The 18550-nt window shown below is 35.3% G+C and overlaps 1 long non-coding RNA gene across 1 annotated transcript in view; it reads left to right on the plus strand.

Moving 5' to 3' along the window:
* The window catches only part of LOC113044763 (uncharacterized), a 34645-nt gene extending 18332 nt beyond the window's left edge, over nucleotides 1–16313 (plus strand). Inside the window, exon 3 of the long non-coding RNA XR_003275910.1 lies at nucleotides 15951–16313. This is a non-coding gene — a long non-coding RNA (uncharacterized LOC113044763). The remainder of the gene's footprint in view (nucleotides 1–15950) is intronic.
* The last annotated feature ends 2237 nt before the right edge of the window (nucleotides 16314–18550 follow it).

The following is an 18550-nucleotide window of genomic DNA, read 5'->3' on the forward strand; positions in this document are numbered from 1 at the left end:
AAATATTTAATTTAGCAATTATTTATTTAAATAAAACTATTTGTTTTTAATCAAAAGTGACTGTTAAGACATTTATAATGTTAATATGTGTGTGTGTGTGTGTTTCTGAAGCATAAAATAAGCTAATTAAAATGCTTTTTGAAAGATCACGAAGACTGGAGAAATGGCTGCTGACTTTTTAATGTAAAAATTTTTTTTGAATGGTATTAGTGAGTCGTATTAGGAAATAAATGTAAACCAATATTTTGTAGTATTTATAACATTTCTCTTGCCGCATCTACCATTTTGAATTTCTTTTTTTCATTGTGCTCATTACAGTGCTTTATTAGTTTGCCTCATCTGTGATGGATACATGCAGTGCTGGCTTAGAATTTGGCCAAAATGAGGTATCTTAGGCAGCAGCTTAATTAAGTTGTTTACGTTTTGGAAGCGCTCACTAGGTTTGGAACCGAGTGAATATCTTTTGTTATTTGCATTCGATTCTCCTCTAAATTTGGGGCAATTGAATTAAACAGGAGGGAGATGCCCATGAAGATGCTTGAAACACACTGGGATTAACCTAAAGAAATTATGCTAGCAGGAATATGCACCTAATATACTGTACGGCATTTAAATATGCTAACGATATTCCCATCATTATTTCAAAGAACGATAGGCAGGCACCTCCACAACCTGCCGATGTTTCCCAAATTGGGACTTGGGGGAAAAAAAAATCTCATAACTAATTTGTTCTAAACTCTCTCTGACTCTCCTCTCCTCCCCCTTATCTACTTTATATTTTTCTCTTTCATTAAAGAAAGAGTGTGGCATCCATGTGAAGTTGAGAATAAATGCGATCGTGTGTTAAAGCTGAATTGGAGGGAGGGGGATACAGACCGAGTGGTTGGCGTGTTAGTGCAGTGGGGAGTGGGGCTAAACGAAAACAGATCTGAGATGGAAAGGGTGAGAATGAGCTGGCACAGCAAACGGCATAGACTGGCAGGAGTCTACTGGTGTGTGTGTGTGTGTGTGTGTGTGTGTGACAGAGAGAGAAAGATGTGTCTCTGTTTCTGAAAGATACTGTGTATGCGTGTATGTGTGTGTGTTTGCGCGTTCGTGTGTGTGGCCATGTGCGCTTGTGGACATTAACTCTGTTTCACCCTCAGTAATGCATTGTGATTGGCTGGATGGGAGCTGGCTTTGGCACAGTCTCATTTCCGCAGAAGGCCGTACAACAGGAGGGCCTCGACCACATGCCGCATCTGCCTCCTATTTTGCTGCCAGCACACACACGAACGTGCACACACACACATACACACAGGTGTTCATATACAGGTGCTTATAGACCTTTATACACCCATATATACATGCAGTAACGTCATTTTTAAAACTTGAGGAAAAAAGTGTCACACAATTTCACCTGCAATTAGTATGTTCACACTGTCAGAAGAGTGTTTTCTTCATTCTTCAGTCTGTCTGTCTGTATATCTATCTATCTATCTATCTATCTAGACTCTCTGTTTTTTAATGTTTTTGAAAGAAGTCCTTTATGCTTATCATACTTATTTGATGAAACGTACAGTAAACAATATTGTGAAATATTGTTACAAATATTGTTTTTTTCAGTTGCTTTGGTGCATTTCTCAAATCATCCTTGATATTTGCAAAGGAGTACGTGCATTTATCAAAACAACTTGAGTCAGTCTCTAGAGACTGGTTCCTTAGTAGAAGTCTCAATGGGTCCTGCACACTGTAGAGAGAGGCTACAGAATCCAGTTTGGTTCTCCTCCACCTTGGTTCAACAGGGTTATTCCCACAGTGGTGGGTCCTGAGCAGGCTCTGGTCATAAAAGTGCACACTCTCCTGAGGAAGGAGGCCATCGAGGTGGTCCCTCCTCTCAATAGAGATTCTGGGTTCTACAACCGGTACTTCATAGTTCCAAAGAAGGATGAAGGGTTGCGTCCAATTTTAGATCTGCGTCTATTGAACCGCTCAGTCAAGCGACTGAAGTTCAGGATGCTCACTCAAACAGGCCATGTCTCAGATCACTCAGATCAGTTTGCACACACAGTCCAATTTCCATAATTTTGCACACGTTTAACCATGTTCTCATTCAGAAAACACAAACACACAATATAATTAACTCAAGCATAAAAAAAAAAAAAAAACTCAAATCTTAGGATGATATGCACAGGTGCAAGAGTGATTAAGAGTTTTGGAAAATGAACCCTGGTATTGGGAGACAAAGAGGAATAAGAGGGGAAAATTTGATCAAATACAAAGCACTATAGTTGACCATGCTCTTTTACATGAACTGACCATGAGGGAAGTTGGCTTACAGGCCTAAATCAATAAGTCAAATACGTTTTTGCACTAAAATAACACACAGTTATGGGTTTTGCTAAATTAAAGGAAAGTTTTGAATGAAAAGTTTAATTTTGCAAAAGATTCTAAAGTGTTCTGCTACTTGGGTGTGTGGATCTGTGAATTTTGTGTTGTGTTTTGTCAAAATGAGTCTTGTTTTTAAAATTGTGCTTTTATTATGTATTTATTCATTTATTTATTTTTGGAAAGTAACTGACAGTATTCCAATGTGTGTTAAGTGTATATTCTGCTTTTCATTTACTTTAAGATATCTGTACAGTAGTGTAATGACAGTGAATGTTTCTCAGTTTATTGATGAATTTTATTCTATCTGCATCCCTCTCTATATGTTGTATACTGTAACAGTCATTGATTAGCACAGTGATTCCTATTTTCCCAAAAGGAGGTTTTTATAAAAGTGTTTTTAATTGATCTCCCTATTGTCCTCTAGGCAGTGAAGTAGTTTTGACAGGTTTGTGTGTCATCTGAAGCCGTAGTTTGAGTCTGACAAAAGAGAACATGTTTTTGACTAAACTATTTGATTTTGACCTGGAAGTTTGACGTTTGCACAAGTTAGTGTGTAGTTTTGAGATTGTGTTTATAGTTGTTTCAAAATGGTAAATTGTTTCATGAATTGTGTGTTAGCAATTGAGAGAAACAGCAAGAAAGAAAAACAAGAACAAAAGAAACAAAATATATATATATATATATATATATATATACAAACAACATTGTTTAATCAATGCATCGTGCAATGCAATAACAATGTGATTTGCAGCTGTCGCATGGCAACAGTTTGGATGACAGTTACTGTGTTGAAATGCAGAAGGCTGCACTTCTGTATGCCATATATCCATTTAAAAAAGTACAAATTTACACATTACTGTATGTGGGATATTGATTGAAAGAAACTGAATAGGATTCACAGTTATACTTTTATTAGTGGTCTGACAAAACGCACACGCACACACACATACACACAATGTCATTGTGATACAGAAAAGAAGAACTGGGCACAAAGGCAAAAATACACAATTAAAAACTCCATTATCAGAATTTGTAACTCTTGTTTTGTCCTCTGTCTATATATGCTTTCCAATGCAAGGTTCATAAGATGTACCTTTGAGCTATTTCAGAGAACTGGTTTGTCATTGGTTGATCTATGTTCTCTTCATTAGTGAAAGTCTTTACTGGATGGAATATTTATACAATCAGAAATTATTTAGTCACACAGCAGGCAGGACTATTTAAAATTAACTGAACATTTAAATAATAATAAAAGAATAGTGAAAGTCTTCAAAGTTTTACTTTCACAGTTCATGGCGAATTTCCAAAAATATATTTGAAATGTGTAGAAAATATTCTTGACCGTTTATGACAACTACATCAACCATTTTGCATTGAATGACTTACATGATGAACTAATGTTTTGAGGTGTGAGACTTGCACAGAGAGCTATATTATACATTTTGAGCATAGCGTGACATTAGTAACTGATAGTGTAGTAAACTGCAGATAAACGTACATAATCAATTGCAGGAATGTACAAAAGCATTCACAACTTGTTCAAAAGAATGGAAAACTGATTTTATTATTTATGTACAAATTACTAGATGATGTGGAGGTTATACAAGCAGTTTTGAGAATTTCATTTCTGAATTGAGAAATGCACCAAAGCGACTGAGAAAAACTGTAATATATTTTAAATGTAATCTATTCCTGTGATGGCAAATCTGAATTTTCAGCAGCCATTACTCCAGTCATCAGTGTGTTACACAGTCTTACTGAAATTATTCTAATATGCTGATTTAATATATATAGACACATTAAAATAAAATTAGATGTCTTTTATAAAGTTTCTCAGCTGTGTCCTTTTTTTTTCTGGTCAACATTATCAGATAATGTTCCTGAAGGTCGTTCTCACTCCATATTTGTCACAGTCATGGACTTCTAATCTCCTGTTCCTTTTGAGTTTTCCTTATTTGGTCATGTTCCTCTTCTGGTTTAGTTAATTGATTACTCCCCTCCTGTTTATGTTCTTCTGATTACTTTCCTTGTGTTTATAAACCCTGTCTGTTTAGTTCTTGGTTGTCGGTCCTTAGAGTAGCATATAGTAAAGTCAAGTCAAGTCAAGTCAAGTCAAGTTATGTATGTGTTTGTTCTTTGCAGTCGTTATGATTAAAAACCTCACTTTGTACCCTCTCCTTAAAGATACATACTGTTACAATATTTCAGCTTGTATGAATTTAGCAAGGCAAAACAGGCTTATATATATATATATATATATATATATATATATATATATATATATATATATATATATTTATGAACAGGGCAGTATGAGGAGAGGCAGGAAACAATGGGAGTTGAAAGAAATTTGCAGAGCTGCACCATATGTCCAAGCACAGGCCACAAGGCTATGGTTTCAAAGCAGTGTTCAGCGATTAACATTTGAAAGCTTTGGTCCCCGTTCATTAGCATTGCATAGAAAAATAATTCAGTAAACAGCTTTAAATGAAAGTAAGTTAAAGATGAAAGAGTTTTCAGTGGACTGTCCTTTTGAAGTAATCAGATTTCAAGGTGTATGAAAGCTGCATCTACTGACAATTAAATGTGATTAAAATGCACAAATTATATTTAAAGAAAGGCAACTATTAGCCAAAATTATTTTATGAATTTTTCCAACTCCGAATTAGTTTTTACAGGATATCCAGGATTATCTGCTTTGATCTTTAAGATGTATCAGTTGATGCAGTTCACCAAACTGCTATAAATGATTTGTTCATTGATCCAGTTTTTGAATTCAATTAACTGACTTGGAAAAACTATCAAAGGCTCCAGTAGATTTGGAATATATAGCATACAAGTTGGATAGCCTACTTTTATGCAGCTTTAGTGCTGTTTTTAACACTTGAACCCCCCCCCCCCCCCCCCCTCTCACACACACACACACACAACCTAACTGCATATAAAAGAACTCTGTGAACAGGCTTTAACTGAAGTTGAGTAAACGATTAGATAATTTTCATTTTTGAGTGAACCATTCTTTTAAAGTAATTAGATTTTATGGTGCATGAAAGCCCCATGCAATGATAATTAAAGTGATTAAAAAGCTCAAATTAGATTCAAAGGAAGAGCACTATTAGCCAAAATGTTTTAGTTTTATGTATTTTACTGACTTGGTATCTGTAAGATAACTACACTCACGCAGATACCTTCAGAGAACATATATTTTCTGCTCTACGTTACAGATCTGTGCTATTAGCTATTTTATGCCAAGTCAAGCACTGGGCTGTTCTGAAAATAGAGCAATTAGTTTGAACAAGTGTGAGGAAGGATTGGGATAAAAGGTGTGAGCTTGAGCTTCAAGTGTTCATTAAGAGTGTGCTTTTGCCCTGCAGCTACAGGACAGGATCATGCACCATCTCAGCATCCATCAGTGTGCTTGGGGCGAGTGCTTGTGTCTGTAGAGGGGTGTTGGGGGTCCGACAGAGAGCACTGATAATTGCATTTGTGCATATGTTTATGTGTGGGTGTTTGGGTGCGTGGATCTGTGAGGAAGTAGTTCTGGGCTTCTCAGAAAAAGTTTCTTTGTGTGTCTATGTGTGAAAGAATATACAAGGATGAAGTACATGGATGTGCGTGATGTCCCCGGGTTTAACATGATCTAATATCACACAAGAGCTCACAGTCCTGCTGAAAACACCAGATCAGACCAGCATGAATGGTTTATGCTTGATGCGTATCCATGAACATCAAGATTTCAGATTCAAATTTTGCACAAATTTAGAAGTAAATGTGTATCTTCTGGTCCTGTAACTGAGTGCCATTTAACATTTTTTATTATTATTAAAATTTTCAGTTAATTTTAAATAGTCCTGCCTTCTGTGTGACTAAGGAATTTTTGGTTGTACAAATATTCCATGCAGTTTATTATGTCCTGATGCACAATTTGCATTTAAAAAAAAAGAAAGAAAATAGAAAAATTCAGGTTAAAATACTTTTTAGATTACCATACTGAAGGACACATCCACTTCCCAAAAGTATTTCATGTCAGCTGCAGTTATGCTGGTTAGTGCTGATTTGGTGCTCGTCCAGCAAAACTTGTCCTTCTGGTGAAGCTGCTTAAGCTTTAAAAACAAGTGTGAGTCTAAGTGAACTGGTCATCTAGTTTCATTATTAATAAATGTATTATTAGAATTAATTTCCATGAAATAATATAAGTACCATAGTTAATAAGCTCATTCTCACATGAGTGATATATGACTTAACTTTTGTAACATTTTATTCTTCTTTAGATTCATGTGCGCCATTTTTTACACACATTCTGAATACAAATATTTAATGGAGGTAAATACATATTCCTTTAGGGTTAAGGTACTAGTCAAAAGGTCTACAAGGGACATCACCATCTAAACAAAGCAGATTTGCTTGTCTTTTCAGCAGTTCAAGCACTCCAAAAATCCTATTTTTAAATCATATCTTTGTTTTATTTTTTTCCTGTGGAAAAAAAACAAAACAAAATCCATGAACAAGATAAATGTGCCTGTGAAGCAAAATTGCATATTAATATGTGTTTTTGGAGAATGTAACTTGACTACAAGTGTTTCTTGTCGTGTGCCGCTGGCAGATTTTTTCCCCACCAATGTTGTTAAAATTTAGTGAGGTTTATTACACAAATCTGCCAGGGGAAGAAGACAAAATACAGTTATATTCAAGATACATTCTCTGAAAATAAATCTTAAAACTGCATGTGCTTTTGTTTTACTGGTAAATATTCCTTTCAGACTGTATATTCTGGAAAACAAGACAAAGATAATGATTAGGAAATAGTTCCATTTCTACGAACGTACTAATACATCTCACAATTTCTTTCTCTATTTCCTGTTCCCCAAAGCTAATCACAATGTTTCCGCTCACATAGCACATTTGATGCATACTGAAACCAATGAAGTGGATATAGCCAGTACATTCAGCCAATTCGCTGACCTTTTAAAAGAGCTGAAGCTGTCCACTACTTTTATTTTGCTTCATTTGCATGGTTTATATGACAGATTGAAAGCACACACAAACAGGGGTGTGATGATTCACTCAACTCAACTCAGATTCGATTCATGATTTTGATTTCAGAATTCGATTTGATTTTTTTTTTTTTTTTTTTGATGATGAGATTTGAGATGAGATTTAAGACAAACTGTTAATTAAATGTGTCCTTTTATTATAGCTTGGACAAAATGCTGCACGTTTCTGTGCATATTATTGCTTTTTTGTTGGTTTTGATTGCTTCTATTGTCTCGTCGCTTTTGGATAAAAGCATCTGATAAATAACCAAAATTACATCTAATCTAAATGTCACTACCAAAACTAAATTGAAATTTTAAAACAAGACCCAAATCAAATAAATAACACAAATAAAATAAATATCTTCCTATAAACAAAATATGGCTTTGTGTGCTCTTTGCATTTCTAACTTTTGAGGCAACCATGATCCAAACACATATGCCTCATACGTGCAATATGGGCAGATTTTAATATAAATTAGAATGTATAATTGTGAAATTTTAAGGAAAAACAGAATGGTTTGACTTCGGTTTTGTAAAAAAATCTGCATGAGATGCAGATTCACTCTCTGCCAGCAGGTGGCGCTTAAAGCATTTCCTTGGTTTCTGCTGTAAACAAATCAGAGTTGCATTTATGTACTTTAATATGCATTCTACAGAGGCAAGATGAAAAGATACCATCTAAACTTTTCTAAAGACAGTAAGTTCCCTTCAGACAACCATTCATATAAACTCCTACCCCTAATTGAACTGCGATTTGTTTTAGATTTCATTGAATTTAAGTAGACAGTATAAAAACAATAATACAATATTGTAAATAAATTTAAATAAATGTAAATTTATTTATTATAAATTTAAATAAATAAATTACAAATTTATATAAAAAAGGTGTAGAAACAGTTTTCACTCAGAAATTACTAATTTCACAGTTACAAATAAACAATTACTTAAATGAAAATGAAGTGAATTGTAACACAAGAAATTCTGGGAATGTTTTTTTTTTTTTTTTTTTTTTTTTTTTACTGTACATTTTAAAATACTTATAACTTAAAAAAAAAAAAAATCCAACATTTTGAATTTAATGGGACCTTCCTGTACAATTACATGAAGTATACCTTTAGTTTAATCGTTATAATAAGGAAACTTACTGTTGTGCACAGTTAGAATGTATTTTTATATTATTTTACTGTTAAGATGACTATCAGTTGTTTTGTGAAGGAAAGAAAAAAGAAAGGAAGAAACAGAAAACAGAAGTGGGGTGTGGGGGTCTAAAGATCCTGGGAGACATAGCTGCAGGGAAAGAGAGAGAGAGAGAGAGAGAGAGAGAGAGAGAGCGCACAGACTAAAGGAAATGGAGAGGGAGTGAGGGAGACTTTGATGCAGCTGTGAAGGCATAATTTGATCTCCTATGCCACCAAAACTGAGACATGGGGCATGAAATATTTATTTGAACCAACAATCAGCAAAACCAGAGACGAACAAGAAATACAGACAGACACTCGGTCTCTGAGAGGACGCTGCTGACTGTCAAAGAAATCTCTGCACTTTATTTGCCCATATTTGTTTTGATTATTCAAATGGTTAGAGCCATGAACACTTCGCTTAAGCCATGTAGTTTTTGAAATTATATGCACTATGTATATATTTTTGAGGGCTTGTTTAGTACAGTTAGAATTATTAGAATTAGCAAATATTGAATGCAGTGATATTGAATAATTGAAGCGATATTTTACCTTGTGTTCCTGTATTTGTGTGTTCATGGTTCTTGGGGATTTGTGTGTGTGTGTGTGTGCGCGCACACACTTAATCATTAATGATAGGATGTGTGTTTACACCCACTAAAGCCTTCCTGTGCCCTTAAAGATCTGAAGGTAATAACACCATCCATCACCTTGTGTAAGTGTGTGTGTGTGTGTGTGTGTGTGTGTGTGTGTGTGTGTGTGTGTGTGTGAGAGAGAGAGAGAGAGAGAGAGAGAAAGATACAAAAAGGGAGAGCACATTGGCTAGTCAGCATACACCCTCTCCAGGCGTTCTGTAAAAATAAAATAAAAATAAATAAATAATCATTATGTTGGGTCTCATAAAATATTAAACTCTTTTGAGACCCCTAAAAATAAAGAATTCTATGTATGGCATTTTAATAAAGCAGTGAAATTTGCAGACTTAGGGTTACCAAAAAGTTGGGCAAACACAATAAGGAGGAGGAATAGCCCCTGTGTGTGTGAGTTAGCTGAATGTCACTTTTAATAATACAGGCTGAGAAATATGCTAAAAACCAACAAACAAATGTAAACATATTGAAGCCTGTTGTTCCCTCCAAATAAAAATAAATTAATAAATAAATGGAGAAAAGAAAAGAGAAAATGAGACACTTTGCTCTGAAAGTTGATGAAACGAGTTATTTTTTAAGAACTGGAACGGAAGATGATGGGGCACATTTTATAGGTGAAAGTCACTGATCTACGTATTTTTTTCTTCTACTTCTGAGAAATCTGTTAAGTGAACATCACTGGATGTGACCGATGTGTAAAATCAAATGCTCAGATCTACATCTCAGAATAATTCATGAGGAGGTGTGGTCTTGGACGTGTGTTTCATGGCCCAAAAGAAAATGCAAGTCTTCCAGAACTACTTACTCTCCATCAGTGAAGGGAATCTGTGAAGTGTTTGTTTTTAACATGCTTTTCTTTTTTAAAAGAGGTTTGAGAATTATGGATAGATGGACTGGGACTCATTTGATACATGAATAATGTTACTTGTATGTTCAGCATCACAAATGCCCTCCATCCTTTCTATGCAGGTTCACAAGTCCACTCACTTACATTTGGGAAAACTGAAAATGTATGCCAAATGCAAAAAGTGCATCCATACACATGCACACATGTTGAGTTTCATTGTTTTATGGGGACATTCAAGCAACATAATGAATTTTGTACTGTTTAAACTGTATTGTCTATCTCTTTACCCTAACTGAACCCCTCACACAAAGCTTTCAGATGTTTTAGGTCATTCTTTAAGAATTATAAGCAAGTTTTCTCATCGGGACCAAAAAATGTCCCCACATGGTTAAAAATTACTGGTATTACTATACTTGTGGGGACAATTGGTCCCCAAAACATAAAAAAAATACCAGGACCACACACGCACAATACGCTTAAATTACAGACAAATGTGTGCCTCTGTGCATTTTTATTGTGGATATTGTGCATGTGTATTTATTTATTCATTCATTCATTCATTCATAGTTTTGTTGTTGTTGGAATTAGTTATTTAAAGGGTTATTCCACCCCAAAATGAAAATTTAGTCATTAATCACAGGAGTTTTTAAATCATAACCGATTTCTGAAATCTGGTTCCAGCGCACACATAAGGAGAATATGTGCAGATTATCTTCCCTCGAATATTAAACATGCACACACTACAAGATTTGAACATCATGGCACATCACACACTGCAAGATATTATTAAGATTATTAAGCCAGAGGGAGCGCCTCACGTGATCTCACGCAGCAGATCGTCACTGATTGTATTTTTTTTTTTTTATGCTAGCTTTGTGCTTGGTGCATTCATATGGAGGCGATATCACTCAAGCACTTCTCTTTCTCCTTACAGTTTTGATGCCTTTTTTCCACATTATACAGACAGTTGTGTTACTACAAAATGTCAGGAAACAGTTATCTCCTCCATCTCCACTATCCAGTGAAGCCGCACATCAGCTGTTTTGCAATTTTGCGCAACGGCTTTGAAAGTATTCTCGGGAGGGGGTAAATGGGGCTAAATGGGGCTAAATGGGGCTAAAAATCCTGTAGTGTGAGCCGGGCTTTACCCCCATGTCGTTCCAAACCCGTAAAAGCTCCACTCATCTTCAGAACACAATTTAAGATAATAAGATTTATATATATATTTATAATAATAAAATGTAAGATTTTTTCGATGAAAACCTGGAGGCTTGAAAGTAAATAGTGTCAAGGTCCATAAAAGGTATGAAAAGTCATCTCCAGAATACTCCATCTGCCGTCAGACGTGCAATCTGGGTTATATGAAGTGATGGGGAAAAAATGTTTGCAAGCTAAGAAAACAAAAATAATGTATTTATTCAATAATTCCTTTGTCAACGGTCTCCTCTGTGTCACTCCATATCACTGTGCTGCGTATGCTCTACTGTGTCAGCCGTGCCACAAGGATGCGCTGTTTTATTTAAAATCAAAGCTAAATACGACATGGGGGTAAGTGATTAATGACAAAATTTTCATTTTAGGGTGGAGTAACCCTTTTAAAACAAAAAAGCTAATTTTACAAAATGCCCTGAATATACCTCTTCAAAATAACGAGTATGTTTACACTTCATGACATTAAAGGTATATATATATATATTAGGGGTGTAACGGTTCACAAAATTCACGGTTCGGTTCGATACGATACACTGATGTCACGGTTCGGTTCGGTTCGGTTCGATACGTTTTAGATACAGCAAAATGTAAAAACATCTCAACTTTTCAGAATGCCGCAAGCGCACCGCGGGTCATGTGACAAGAACCAACCAATCAGCTTCATCCTTTCCCGTAACAACGTTGAGAGCTCAGCCAAGATGAAGGAACAGCTGATCATAGTTGTATATGGATTGCAATTTTGAAATAAATTCAGTAGCAGAGCTACTGCAAGCGATTTTTAGAGCTGCAAATCCATTTATCCTTCGCTGAAATTTCCGCGTCTCATGGAGAGAGCACGTCATTGTTGCTTAGCAAAGACAGACGCCTCATGAGCGCTTCTGCCCGAGCGCTTTGGAAAGGAGGAGAAAGACGCGCTTAGCGTTTTCCATGCGTTTTTAGGCGCGATATGTGAAAGGCGCTCGCTCACTCAGCACGCGCTGAAGGCTCGTTGCAAAATGTCTAATGCATTTAACAGACCAGAAATATAAGATCCTAAAATAACCAACAGGTCTGGTGTTTGGGTTGGATTCCCTGTAAGCTACAGTTTCTAAATGCTGCAGGGATAGTTTGCTGCGTGCATGTTTCTCCTTTTTTTCGTCTTTTCCCAGATAGTACTGACGCATATATCCCAGATATTCCCGCTGTATTTTTTTTTTTTTTTTTTGTAATCCCGCTGGTGTAACCCTGTCATGTTGCAGATGCGAGTCATGCGACATACCGTTGTTTTTTTATCCACCACTCTCTTGCCATCACCATTATAGCTTAAAGGGAATCCAAAGTGCACCCAAACACCAGACCTGTTGGTTATTGGAGGATCTTCTCATTTCTAGTCTGTTAAACGCATTGGCTATTTTGCAACGAGCCTTCAGCGCGTACTGAGTGAGCGAGCGCCTTGCTGAGTAGCCTAACATAAACATATAAGATGGTGTTTTTTTCTTCTTCGGGAGTGTCAGGGGCGTTGCCTGTTACGTCGTTTGGGTTATTGGGCTACCTTGTTGAACGCATATCATTATATTTCTTTCTCTCTCTTTTTTTTTTTTTCTAATATAATTAATTACTCCAACGAACCGTTCGGTATACATAATGCGTACCGCGTACCGAACCGAAAGCGTCGTACCGAACGGTTCAATACGAATACGCGTATCATTACACCCCTAATATATATATATATATATATATATATATATATATATATATATATATATATATATATATATATATATATATATATATATATATATATATAAAGAAACGTACTTCTGTAATCATTCTTTATAATCTTTATAACAATTCTATCTTTATAACATTTAAAATGAGATTGTCCACATTTTATCACGCCAGACATCCTTATTTGTCCAAAAAATTGTTTCGATTTGTATAATAGAATTATGAAGTACATTATATGCATTTTTTAGAAAATTTTCTTATTGTTTTAATTCAATAATTAATTTAATTAAAAATAAATTAAATTGCAGTTAATAAAATTAATGCATTTTGAGTGGAATATAGCTTGTGCTATGACTATTAATGGAACAGTTTAAATGTACTGTGCATCTTGATAGATCAAAGTACCGCTGCACTAATTTTAATGCATAGCACGACTGGCAGCCTCTTTTAACTTCCGTAAAAACGGATTTCCTGAACTGCGTCTACAGCTTGTCTCAACAGATTTACATGTTCCATCTGTACTAAGCATTACAAGCATGCATGTTTGTGCTGCCATTTTAAACAAATTATCTGGTCACTCCTTGTTTTCTGCATTAAGCAGATAGAAATAATATGTTGTCACTGTTGCAAAAAAACGCTCCTGTGTTGATAGCTTTTAGCACCTCGGGTGACAAAATGTTGTTGACAGTTTTCTTCAAACTAAGTATACAGCTGAGAGCCCTAATGCTGAATGCTTTGTATAAATTTACAGCAGTCTTTCACTGTATTAATGTACTTTCATGGATGTGTTAGTTGTGTTGTTTACATAACAAACCTTGAAACTAAAATTGTATTTTAGAAATAGCATTGAACAAATGTGTTTTTTGTAATAAGAATAATTTTAAATGCATATACTGATGTGAAGGAGATTAGAGTAATACAGTTTTATGCTGCCTAGTTTGAAGTTCTCTTGGGAAAATTGGAAATCACGATTTTTGATATGATGTGCATTTAATTGGATTTTGTTGGACGAAAAGGAACATGTTTGGCATATATATATATATATATATATATATATATATATATATATATATATATATATATATATATATATATATATATATATATATATAATTATTATTATTATTATTATTTTATTTTTTTTATTATTTTTTTTTTACTTCAGGACATGTAGCTTTTTTAACGATGATACAACCAAATGAAGAGCAAAAGATTTGTATTAGTTGCACAAGTGTTGTTTATGAATGTATCTGATCAATTTTTGTACCACAATTGAGAACGATAGGAAATGTGTTTGGTCTCAAATGTTTTTAAGGGATTTTCTGGGTTATTTTCATGTTTAAGGGACTGTTCATCCAAAAAAGACAATTCTATCATCACTTACTCACCTTCACATTGTTCCAAACCCATATGAGTTGCTTTCCTCTGTAAAATGAAGGAGATGTCAGGCAGAATGACAGCTTCAGTCTCCATTTACTTTCATTGTAAAAAAAAACATTCATTGGAAAACAGACATAATCTAACAAATGGTAACTGCGGCTGTCAGTCCCCAAAGTTATTAAAGACATCTCCTTTTGTGTTCTGCTGTAAAATAAAGTATGTCATGCAGGTTTGGAACAACATAAGAGTGACTACAGTAAATGATGACAGCTTTTTCATTTTTGGGTGAACTATCCCTTTAATGTCTTTCTTTTATAGACCATTGTCTCATATGTCTACAAAACTAGTAATATTTTCTTGCACACTTCATTTCTACTCTTCATAAACAAACTGTAGTAAAACAGTTTGACCTTTACCAACTAGCTTTAGTCTCGAACCTTCAACTGATAAAACAATTGAGTTGATAATTCAAGGGTTCATAAAAAAAAAAAAAAAAATGTAGTAGATACGAAAGGCTCATAAAAGTTTCATTCAAGTACTTAATACAGCTTGTGTGTTATATTTGCAATCTTCTGAAGCTGTACAGTTACTTTCTGTGACAAAGACTGGAATTCATCATCCACAAAAGACAAAATTGAACACATTTATAGTAATGCAATTGCAGTGGAGGCCTAGCAGACAAGTGGCCCAGATGGTTTAGAAATATGAAGCTTGCATTCTTGTTAAATAACTTTGTGCATTAAGCACAAATACAAGCCATATAAGCAGTGCAATTCCTGGTGACCTGGCACAGTTACCAAGCTAAAATAAACAGGTTTATTTTATGAGCTGTTCGTGATACATGTATGAGCTAAACTGATTTTTTTTCTGTGTGATCTTTTCACAGGCAGGGTTTATAAGCGATTGTACCACATGGTTTATAAGTGATTCTGTCTCCCACTAACGCATATAAAGTGTTCTGATTATACTGTACCTTCAAAAAAGTGTTTTATTTGCATATTTTAAATGTTTCTTTATAGTGCTGCATGCTTGTCTGCTAGGCTTTTATTATATAGGTGTACTTTCTCATTCATCTATACACACCGAAAGGTGATTCAAAAGTATTGTCTGTGGTAAAATAAGGTTCATGGCTATAGGTGGACAGTGTCTGTCCAAAAGAAATAACCATTTTAGCTTAGATTAGCTAATATTTAGTTTGGTAAATAGTGTTTTAATGTTAAGAGTGAATATGAGGTGCTATCAGGAACCTTCAGTCCTGTATGTTGCTGACTCTGATCCTTTTTATTTAAATAGCATGCATACCTAGTTTTGTTAAACAAAACTTTTAGTCAAAGCACTTTTCCCTTCAAAATGTATTTACATTTTTTTCTTCTCATATACTGACTTCAGTGTCCAAATGTCCATTTTAACACCACAGTTTTAAAGAGAAATCTCAGTTAGTGAAGCGAGTTGGGACTGGACTAGTCTTAAGGTTATTTTCTGCTCTTTTCTGTATTTTCATTAGCCCCCTGCTTTCTTCTGCACTCTAAAAACCACTGGTCATTTTTTCTGATGTTTCTTCATGTTAAAGGTGGTTATAGCTGTGGTTAATCTGACTTTGCTGCAGCCTGGAGTTGAAATGATGGTTTCGTCTGGTCAGAGGAGAACTGGCCCCCTGACTGAGCCTGGTTTCTCCCAACGTTTTTTTTCTCCATTCTGTCACCGATGGAGTTTTGGTTCCTTGTCACTGTCGCCTTGGGCTTGCTTGGGGACAATACATTTATAGCGGTATCATTGACTTGATTGCAAATGATTACAAAGATACTATTTAAACTGAACTGAGCTTGATAATGACATCACAGAATTCAATGATGAACTGCCGTTAACTGTAATTTTGCATTATTGACACTGTTTTCACAATTAATGTTGTTCGATCTGTTTGTTTAAAGCATAAATAAAGGTGACTTGACTTTACTTATAGAGCATTTTAGGCCTCAATATTTTTTTCACTTTTATTTCTCAGTAATAGGTTTTCACACAAGGGTCTCATCAGAGATCATTCCTATATGTTCTGTGTTTCTTCTCCAACAGAGTTTTCAATTCACTTTGCATTTGCATTGCATGTAAGTGAGTAAATTGCCTGTTCTGTTGCTTTAATTTTAAAATGTAACTATGGAAACTATGTTAACTCTCAAAGTGAGTAAGTTAAAATTGCACTCCTCCCCAGTTGTTTGCAAAATGGATAAAAATATCAAACTAGAATCCCTATAGGTTTTAATTAAACGTGTCTTATTTGACATTATAGTCATTACATTCCTGGTTACCTTCCATTACCTTGGTTAGAATCAGTCATATAAATATGCTCATTGAAAAGTTGCAAGTGTAAGTGTTTTTAAATAAACTATAGCACTGAGATTCTAGAGCAAGTGGCGAAAATGCCTCATAACTAGGCATGTTCTCAATTAATTGGCTTTAAGAAAACTCCTGTGAGGAGGTAAAAAAAAATGCTAAACTGAAAAAAATATAATGCAATTCCATGCAAACGTGCTTTTTACAATGCTGAAAACAAACATATCATCATAAAAACAAAGTACAAAAACACAGTGAACTAATTGGTGCTCCCAATACATAGGCAATTCCCCCAGCTCATTTTGCATGTTTAAAATTCATGTCCTCACTCCACGCATCAGTTAGAAGATGCAAGATTGCACAGCGGTGGGAGTTTGAGTCATGCACCTGAGAGAACGCCTTTTTGATGGCCACTGCATTAGTGGAGTAATAATGCAAATTAAATATGCTACTAGCGCCTTTTAACTCTGAAACGAATCACTAACTTCCACCCCAAAGAATGTATACGTGGGACAAAAAATTATACACATATCTATGATAAAATTTGATGCGTAGTCTTAAAAACACTACTTGTTTTGTCAATGAAAAAGACTGTTTAACATATTTTGTGTCATCTAATCTATCTATCTATCTATCTATCTATCTATCTATCTATCTATCTATCTATCTATCTATCTATCTATCTATCTATCTATCTATCTGTATATCTGTTTGTCTGTCTGTATATCTGTCTGTCTGTCTATCCACTGTCTGTCTTTATCTATCTATAGCTCTATGTGTCCGTCTACACACATATCTATCTATCTATCTATCTATCTATCTATCTATCTATCTATCTATCTATCTATCTATCTATCTATCTATCTATCTATCTATCTATCTATCTATCTATCTATCTATCTATCTATCTATCTATCTTTTGACTACTCTTTTGAATGAGGAAGATAAAGAATGTACATGTTATTTGCATTCGCAGCTTCTCAAGCAGATCAGGTAAGGTGCAGAAAAATATAAATGATCGCTGTATATTTTGGAGACTTATTTTAATGCTTTAAAGGAGAGGCGATATGTGCACATATCCTATCTCGTAGCCACGGGTGCGTTCGAGTCTGTTCTGCAGATGATAAAGTTTCACCGGTGGACTGTGTGCTAACTAGACTTACGCATTAACGTGATAGGTTAAAGATGGAGGGTGCTCACGGGACACGATCGCTGAATCCACTCTCCCACCCACTTCGACTGGGCGATTGATTGCAGAAGTGAAATCAAAACGCGCGCGGTGGAACAACAGAGGGCGCGACAAGCAGAGCATATACAGCACGCACATGCGGTGACGCCGGTGGAATGTTAACCAGCCCCGGTGCAGCAGCAGCAGGACAGCCGCGCCGCTCCTCCGCTCGCAACCTCCTCTGCTATCACCAAACGAGCCGAGATCGAACAGGGAAATCCTCCTACGTTAGTTTCAAATCACTCCATCCCACGAATCAAACGCGCGTATGTGACTTAGAACATGGGATGGAGAGCGTAGACGGAGAAGGGCTGCTTCTTTTGTTGTGTGACTGTAGTATTACGTTCAGTCAGTGCTGCATTGCGCTCGCGCATCCGCGTGGCTGTGGGGCAGCCCGTGCTGGGACCGAGAGAGAGTGTGTGCGATACATGCTCATTGTTCACAGGATGAGCGAAAAGCACTGCCGCATTCTACTTCTTCGTGATTCAGAGACAACAACAAAAGCAGTAAAGTGACAATATGTAAAATAATAATAATGATGATAATAATAATAATAATAATAATAATATAATAAAATAAAGAAGAAAACAAAGATTTTAGATTATATTGATAGC

The sequence above is a fragment of the Carassius auratus genome, chromosome 26 (genome assembly GCF_003368295.1).
Source record: "Carassius auratus strain Wakin chromosome 26, ASM336829v1, whole genome shotgun sequence".
NCBI classification, from domain to species: Eukaryota; Metazoa; Chordata; class Actinopteri; order Cypriniformes; family Cyprinidae; genus Carassius; species Carassius auratus.